Source organism: Macaca nemestrina, chromosome 20, assembly GCF_043159975.1.
Source record: "Macaca nemestrina isolate mMacNem1 chromosome 20, mMacNem.hap1, whole genome shotgun sequence".
Lineage (NCBI taxonomy): Eukaryota > Metazoa > Chordata > Mammalia > Primates > Cercopithecidae > Macaca > Macaca nemestrina.
In genome coordinates this window covers 18,441,622-18,450,880 of record NC_092144.1, presented here as the reverse complement: position 1 = coordinate 18,450,880, position 9,259 = coordinate 18,441,622, and positions in this window count along the sequence as shown.

Genomic DNA, 9,259 nt, shown 5'->3' with positions numbered 1-9,259 from the left:
CAGGAGGGAGAAAGGATCAGGACTGAGAGGGGAGCAAAGGTCTGGGAGGAGAAGGGAAAGCAAGGAGGAGGCCAGGCACGGCAGCTCGCGCCTGCAATCCCAAATCCCAGCACTTTGGGAGGCCAAAGCGGGCAGATCACTTGAGGCCAGCAGTTCGAGAACAGCCTGGTCAACGCATGGTGAAACCCCATCTCTACTAAAAATACAAAAAGTAGGCATGGTGGCGCATGCCTATAGTTCCAGCTACTGAGAATAATGATCCTGAAGAGTCGCTTGAACCTGAGAGGTGGAAGCTGCAGTGAGCCAAGATCGCGTCACACTCCAGCCTGCGTGACAGAGTAAAACTCTGTCTCAAAAAAAAAGAAAAGGAGGAAAAAGAGAAGAAATACAAGTGTCCCAGGAAAAGTCCAAAAGCAGGATGGAAGAGACCAGAAATCAGAGGAAGGTGGAGTCCCAGCTGAGAGTGCAGGTGGCCTGGGACGGGCAGGCAGGTGAGAGAAATGCCTCATGAGGGAGTGCCAGGAGAAGGTTAGACGGGCAGGGAAACCTCAGGGGAAAACCTGTTTGAATAAATGGGAGGGCGGGGAGCCCACGGTGATGCCAGCATCTGCCACAGGTATGCAGGTGACTTTGTATAGAGGTCACACACAGGGAGGGGCATATTGAGGTCTTTGTGACCCAGGGAAGGGACGTGGGGCCTTCGTGGACTCTGAAGTTGTCCTGTAGCTGTGACTCCGGGGTGTGTGCACATGTGTGTTACAATGTAAGGTGCAGGCTGGGTGCCGTGGCTCACGCCTGTAACCCAGCACTTTGGGAGGCTGAGGCGGGCCAATCACCTGAGGTCAGGAGTTCAAGACCAGCCTGGCCAACATGGTGAAACCCTGTCTCTACTAAAAATACCAAAAAAATTAGCCAGGCATGGCGGCACGCACTTTGTAATCCCAGCTACTCGAGAGGCTGAGACAGGAGAATCGCATGAACCTGGGAAGTGGAGGTTGCAGTGAGCCAAGATCATGCCACTGCACTCCAGTCTGGGTGACGAAGTGAGACTCCGTCTCAAAACAAAAACAATGTAAGGTGCATATGTAACTTTTTTGTATAAGTAAGATGTATACAGACAGTTCCCTGACTTAGAAGGGTTTAAGATTTTTCTTTTTTAAAAATTTCATCGGGCTGGGTATGCTGGCTCACACCTGTAATCCCAGCACTTTGAGAGGCCGAGGCAGGAGGATCGCTTGAGCCCAGGAAGTTTGAGACCAGCCTGGGCAACATACCATGACCTCCTCTCTACTAAAGATTAAAAAAAAATTAGCTAGACATGGTGGTGTACACCTGTAGTCCCAGCTACGTGGGAGGCTGAGGCAGAAGGATCTCTTGAGCCCGGGAGTTTGAAGCTGCAGTGAGCCGTGATCACGCCACTGCACTCCAGCCTCGATGACAGAGTGAGACCCTGTCTCAAGAAAAGCCACAGAAAGAGCTGACATGCAGTGGCTCCCAGAACAGGCATCAGGAGATGCCCTTTGAGTGATGTTTGACTTCTGAAATTTGTACTTATGTTATGTGGATAAAAATGAAAAATATATTAAAAATAAGGATTCAGGCTGGGTGTGGTGGCTTATCCCTGTAATCCCAGCACATTGGGAGGCCGAGGCGGGAGGATGGCTTGAGGCCAGGAGTTCAAGACCAGCCTGGGCGACACAGGGAGACCCTGTCTCTCCAAAAAATAAATTAGCTGGGCATGGTGGCATGCACCTGTGGTTCCAGCTACTTGGAAGGCTGAGGCTGGAGGATCCACTGGGCCCGAGAGTTTGAGGCTGCAGTGAGCTATCATCTCACCTCTGTATTCCAGCCCGGGTGACAGAGCTTGACCCTGTCTTTAAAAAAAAAAATGAAACTATGGCCAGGCTGGGCGTGGTGGCTCACACCTGTAATCCCAGCACTTTGGGAGGCCAAGGCGGGCAGATCACGAGGTCAGGAGATCGAGACCATCCTGGCTAACATGGTGAAAATCTGTCTCTACTAAAGAATACAAAAAATTAGCCAGGTGTGGTGGCGGGCGCCTGTAGTCCCAGTTACTCGGGAGGCTGAGGCAGGAGAAAGGCGTGAACCCAGGAGGCAGAGCTTGCAGTGAGTGGAGATCGTGCAACTGCACTCCAGCCTGGGTGACAGAGTGAGACTTGGTCTTGAAAAAAAAAAAGAAAAAGAAAAAGAAAAAGAAAATATGGCCAGACACAGTGGCACACGCCTGTAATCCCAGCACTTTGGACAGCTGAGGCAGGAGGATCACTTGAGCTCAGGAGTTTGAGACTAGCCTGGGCAACATGGTGAAACCCTGTCTCTACAAAAAATCCAAAAATTAGCTGGGTGTCGTGGTGCACACCTGTACTCCTGGCTACTCAGGAGGTCAGGGTAGGAGGATTTATTGAGCCCCATAGGTTGAGGCTGCAGTGAGCTGTGATTGCACCACTGCATGCCAGCCTGGGAGACAGGGCAAGACCCTGTCTCAAAAATATAAAACCAAAACAAAAAATGAAAATAAAAATAAAAACAAAAAGCAGTGTAAGGAGAAAAATCAGACGGAACCACGATGAGAAAAAAATAGGAAAGATACGGCCGGGTGTGGTATCTCACACCTGTAATCCCAGCACTTTGGGAGGCCGAGGTGGTGGATCATGAAGTCAAGAGTTTGAGACCAGCCTGGCCAAAATGGTGAAACCCCATCTCTGTTAAAAATACAAAAATTAGCCGGGTGCGGTGGCAGGTGCCTGTAATCCCAGCTACTCAGGAGGCTGAAGCAGGAAAATTGCTTGAACCCGGGAGGCAGAGGTTGCAGTGAGCCGAGATCGTGCCATTGCACTCCAGCCTGGGCAACAGAGCAAGACTCTGTCTCAAAAAAATAATGAAATAGGAAAGATGGAAGGGGGTGGTTGAGGTCTTTGTGTGTGGTTCAGAGGGAAGATAAACATTTTAATTATTTTGTGCGTGTATTTTTTATTTTTTTTTTAATTTTTTGAGATGGAATCTCACTGTGTCACCCAGGCTGGAGTGCAGTGGCACAATCTCGGCTCACTGCAAGCTCCGCCTCCCGGGTTCACGCCATTCTCCTGCCTCAGCCTCCTGAGTAGCTGGGACTACAGATGCCCGCCACCATGCCTGGCTAATTTTTTGTATTTTTAGTAGAGACACGGTTTCACTGTGTTAGCCAGGATGGTCTTGATCTTCTGACCTCGTGATCCACCCATCTTGGCCTCCTGAAGTGCTGGGATTACAGGCATGAGCCACCGTGCCCGGCCTTTTGTGTGTTTCTTTGTTTTTTGTTTTTGTTTTTGAGACAGAGTCTCACTCTTCGCCCAGGCTGGAGTGCAGTAGCGCCATCTCGGCTCACTGCAAGCTCTACCTCCCGGGTTCACGCCATTCTCCTGCCTCAGCCTCCTGAGTAGCTGAGACTACACGTGCCCGCCACCACGCCTGGCTAATTTTTTGTATTTTTTAGTAGAGATGGGGTTTCACTGTGTTAGCCAGGATGGTCTCGATCTCCTGACCTCGTGATCCGCCCGTCTCGGCCTCCCAAAGTGCTGGGATTACATGCGTGAGCCATCGTGCCGAGCCTTTTTTGTGTATTTTTAATAGAGATGGGTTTCACCATATTGGCCAGGCTAGTCTCGAACTCCTGGCTTCAAGTGATTCACCTGCCTCAGTCTCCCAAAGTACTGGGATTACAGGCCTGAGCCACTGCACCTGGCCAAACATTTTAATTTTTGTTGATGCATCCTTTGTAACCACCACATCCATGCCTCTCATCGGAGGCGGTGGTTCTGCTCCAAGGGAACACATGTTGATGTCTGGAGACATTTTTTAGTTGTCACCACAAGGGGTGGAGGTGCTGCTCTTGGCTTCTGAAGAGTGGAGGCCAGAGATGCTGCTTAATACCGTGAGGTGCCCAGGATGGCCTCACCCCAGACGCTGATCAGCGCCAAATGTCAGCAGTGCTGATGTTGTGAAGCCCTATGGGTGAAGAAATGGCATGTACCATTTCCAGACAAGCTGAAACAAAATGAAAAGGGGAAGTGAAACTCATAGAAAAAAACAAAACAAATACAACCTTCAACTTTTAAAATATTAAAATAATTTTAAAAATTATTTGTAGAGGGCCAGGTGCAGTGGCTCATGCCTGTAATCCCAACACTTTGGGAAGTCGAGGTGGGCAGATCTCTTGAGCCCAGAAGTTCAACATCAGCCTGGGCAATATAGCAAGACCCCGTCTCTACAAAATATCAAAAATTAGCCAGGCGCAATGGCCTGCGCCTATAGTCCCAGCTACTCGGGAGGCTGAGGTGGGAGGATCACTTGACCCTGGGAGGTTGAGGCTGTAGTGAGCTGTGATTGTGCCACTGTACCCCAGCCTGGGTGACAGAGTGAGAACCCTGTCCCATCAAAAAAAGATTATTTGTAGAGACAGGGTCTCACTACGTTGCCCAAGGTGGTGTCAAACTCCAGGTCTCAAGTGATCCTCCTGCCTCAGCTTTCCAAAGAGCTGGGATTACAGGTGTGAGCCACCATACCTGGCCGTAAATTAGCTGTTGTTTGTTTGCTTGCTTGTTTGTTTGTTTGTTTTTGAGACGAGGTCTGGTTCTGTCATCCATGCTGGGATGCAGTGGTGCCATCTCGACTCACTGCAACCTCCACCTCCCAGACTCAAGCCATCCTCCCACCTCAGCCTCCTGAGTAGTGGGGATTACAGGCACGTGCCACCATGCCCAGTATTTATTGTAGAGACAGGGTTTCACCATCCTGCACAGGCTGGTCTTGAACTCGTGAGCTCAAATGATCCAACTGCCTTGGCCTCCCAAAGTGCTGGGATAACATGTGTGAACCACTGCACTCGGCCTGCAAATGAGCTATTCTTAAAAGGAAAGAGCTCTTGGCCGGGCGCGGTAGCTCAAGCCTGTAATCCCAGCACTTTGGGAGGCCGAGACGGGCGGATCACGAGGTCAGGAGATCGAGACCATCCTGGCTAACACAGTGAAACCCCGTCTGTACTAAAAAATACAAAAAAACTAGCTGGGCGAGGTGGCGGGCGCCTGTATGTAGTCCCAGCTATTCGGGAGGCTGGGGCAGGAGAATGGCATGAATCTGGGAGGCAGAGCTTGCAGTGAGCTGAGATCCGGCCACTGCACTCCAGCCTGGGCGACAGAGCGAGACTCCGTCTCAAAAAAAAAAAAAAAAAAAAAAAAAGGAAAGAGCTCTAGGCTAGACCTGAGGAAGAAAAAACAATCAACGAGGCCAGGCGTGGTGGTTCACACCTATAATCCCAGCACTTTGGGAGGCCTAGGTGGGTGGATCACCTGAGGTCGAGAGTTTGAGACCAGCCTGACCAAAATGGAGAAACCTGTCTCTACGAAAATTACAAAATTAGCCAGGCATAGTGGTGCATGCCCTGTGATCCCAGCTATTCGGGAGGCAGAGGCAGGAGAATCGCTTGAACCCGGGAGGTGGAGGTTGCAGTAAGCGGAGATCGCACCATTGCACTCCAGCCTGGGCAACAAAAGCAAAACTCTGTCTCAAAAAAAAAAAAAAAAAAAAAAAAAGGCTGGGCACGGTGGCTCACGCCTGTAATCCCAGCACTTTGGGAGGCCGAGGCGGGTGGATCATGAGGTCAGGAGATCGAGACCATCCTGGCTAACATGGTGAAACCCCATCTCCACTAAAAGTACAAAAAATTAGCCAGGCGTGGTGGTGGGTGCCTGTAGTCCCAGCTACTTGGGAGGCTGAGGCAGGCGAATGGCATGAACCTGGGAGGTGGAGCTTGCAGTGGGCTGAGATTGCACCATTGCACTCCAGCCTGGGCAACAGAACAAGACGCCGTCTCAAAAAAAAAAGCCAACCAACCAGGTAAGATATCTTTTTTTTTTTTTTTTTTTTGAGACGGAGTCGTGTTCTGTCGCCCAGGCTGGAGTGCAGTGGTGCCATCTCAGCCCCACCTCCCGGATTCAAGCGATCCTCCTGAGTAGCTGGGATTACAGGCGCTCACCACCATGCCCGGCTAATTTTTGTATTTTTAGTAGAGACTGGGTTTCACCATATTGGCCAGGCTGGTCTTGAATTCAAGTGATCTGCCTGCCTCAGCCTCCCAAAGGCCTGAGATTACAGGCATGAGCCATCGCACCCGGCCAAGATATGGTTTTTTACTTGTCAGATTATGGAAGATCAAAGATGGGTGAGAGTATGTGGTGTAAATCCATATGATCTATTTGCAGGAATACCTGGCATTCCTATTCCTTTTTGGATAGGTTCCCCTCAAAGATGACCCCAAAAGGACTCAGAGCTGGTGGTTTACCTGGGAGGTGTCCCCAGGCAGCCCCCATGGCGGGTGAGAGCTGAGACGAGGAGGGAAGGTGCCCTGCAGGGGGCACCAATGAGCAGGTCACACTGTGGGCAACCCAGGCTCAGTCCTGCTGGGGGCCTTATGGGGGCAGTGTAGAGCAATTATCTCAGGGCGATCCCACGTCTGGGCACAGGTTAAGCTACTTACACACCTATCTTCAGTCATCCAGCAGTCGGTTGCACCTGGGGTACTGTGCTGTGTTTCTTTAGGAGATGCCTAGGCTAGGTGGAATTGCTTATAGCAAAAAGCATTTGGTGGCCGGGTGCGGTGGCTCACGTCTGTAATCCCAGCACTTTGGGAGGCCGAAGCGGGTAGATCACCTGAGGTCAGGAGTTCAAGACCAGCCTGGCCAACATCCTGAAACCCCCTTCTCTACTAAAAATGTAAAAATTAGCTGGGCATAGTGGCGGGCGCCTGTAATCCCAGCTACTTGTGAGGCTGAGGCAGGAGAATCACTTGAACCTGGGAGGCAGAGGTTGCAGTGAGTCAAGATTGCACCACTGCACTCCAGCCTGGGCAACAGAGCAAGACTCCATCTCAATAAAAAGAGGACGAGAGTCTCCTGAAGCTCTTCTTGGACGCAGCTAGCAAACATCTTCTTCACTGTCACTAGTCTAGACAGGTCCACGGGCTCACCTCTGTACTATTAGGAGATGCCACAGTGGTGGGCGGGAGAGGGGAGGGGTTGACCAAGGTTCGGGGACTGGGGTGAAACATGGAACTTAGATCAGAAATCTGGGCTGGATGTCGGAGGCGGGGTGCAGATGAGTTCAGCAGCTCCCACCAAATTGCTATCACGTTGTCATGGCAATACCTAACAACATAATTGCCCATCCATAAGGGAGAACTGAGGGCTCACCTGATTAGACCTACCAATCTTAACTTACCTCACTTGTTTTTAGTTGATTATAAACTCTCATAGTGTTAAAAGACACTCAGCTAAACACTATATAGCTAACCTCCCAGGCCAGGTGTGGTGGCTCATGCCTGTCATCTCAGCATTTTGGGAGGACAAGGCAGGCAGATAGATCACTTGAGCCAGGAGTTAGAGACCAGCCTGAGAAATATGGTGAGACCCCCATCTCTACAAAAAAATACAAAAAATCTTTGGGAGGCCGAGGCGGGCGGATCACAAGGTCAGGAGATCGAGACCACGGTGAAACCCCGTCTCTACTAAAAATACAAAAAATTAGCCGGGCGCGGTGGCGGGCGCCTGTAGTCCCAGCTACTCAGGAGGCTGAGGCAGGAGAATGGTAAACCCAGGAGGCGGAGCTTGCAGTGAGCCGAGATCGCGCCACTGCACTCCAGCCTGGGCGACAGAGCGAGACTCCGTCTCAAAAAAAAAACAAACAAAAATACAAAAAATAGCCAGGTGTGGTGGCATGTACCCATAGTCCCAGCTCCTAGGGGGGCTGAGGTGGGAGGATTGCTTGAGGCCAGGAGTTGGAGGCTACAGTGAGCCATGGTAGTGTCACTGCATTCCAGCCTGGGCAATAGAGAGAGAACCTGTCTCAAAAAAAAAAAAAAAAGGAAAGGAAAGGATAAGAAGGAGGGAGGGAGGGAAGGAGGGAGGGAGGGAGGGAGGGAGGGAGGGAGGGAGGGAAGGAAGGAAGGAAGGAAGGAAGGAAGGAAGGAAGGAAGGAAGGAAGGAAGGAAGGAAGGAAGGGGCACAGTGGCTCAAGCGTATAATCCCAGTACTTTGGGAGGCTGAGGCGGGTGAATCACCTGAGGTCAGGAGTTTGAGACCAGCCTGGCCAACATGGTGAAACCCCGTCTCTACTAAAAATACAAAAAATTAGCTGGGTGGCAGGCGCCTGTAGTCCCAGCTACTTAGGAGGCTGAGGCAGGAGAATCGCTTGAACCCGGGAGGTGGAGGTTGCAGTAAGCCGAGATCGTGCCACTGTACTCCAGCCTGGGCAAAAAGAGCAACACTCCATCTCAAAAACAAAACAAAACAAAACAAACCCCCCCCCCCCCAAAAAAAAAAAAAAAAAAAAACTCCCACTAGTTCCCTTATAGATAACATCTCTATGAATGGGCCACCATGGTAATGGTTGCTTAAGTTGTTCTTCAGGAACAGGATCAGTTCTTGTCCAGTTCAAATGGGCTGAGAGCCAAACCTTCACCTCGGCCTGTGTGTATTTAGGTGGTGACCTTTTGACGTTAGAAGGCCAAACACTACACCCTCAGATCATGATAACAATGTCATTTGGTGAACACGCATCCTATGGAATGCATCCTATGGAAAACCCATGAAGCTTGACTACGCATACACGGTTCCCCGACTGCCCCACTTTTCCCCGTGTCTCTGACCACCTTGCTCCTCTATCCCTTAAATATCCCTAAAACCCCATCTTCAGGGAGGCAGATTTGAGATCTGTTCTCCTTTCTCCTCACTTGGCTGCCTCGTGAATCAACTCTTCGCTACAAAACCTGTCATCTCTGTTGTACTGATGGGCAGAACGAGCCTGGTTTGGTAACATAAGGGATGCGTGAATTTCTGAGTAGCTGGTACCTCCAAGACTGGCTAATTAAAAAAAATTTTTTTGAGATGGAGACTTGCTCAGTCACTCAGGCTGGAGAGCAGTGGCTCACTGCAACCTCTGCCTCCCAGGTTCAAGCAATTCTCCTGCCTCAGCCTCCTGAGTAGCTGGGATTTTTGTACTTTTCGTAGAGATGGTGTTTCAGCATGTTGGTCAGGCTGGTCTCGAACTCCTGACCTCAAGCGATCCACCTCCCCTGGCCTCCCAAAGTGCTGGGAGTAAAGGCATGAGCCACTGCACCTGGCCTAATTTTTTTTTTTTTTTTTTTTCTGTAGAGATGGGGGGTCTCACTATGTTGCCTAGGCTGGTCTCAAACTCCTGGGCTCAAGCA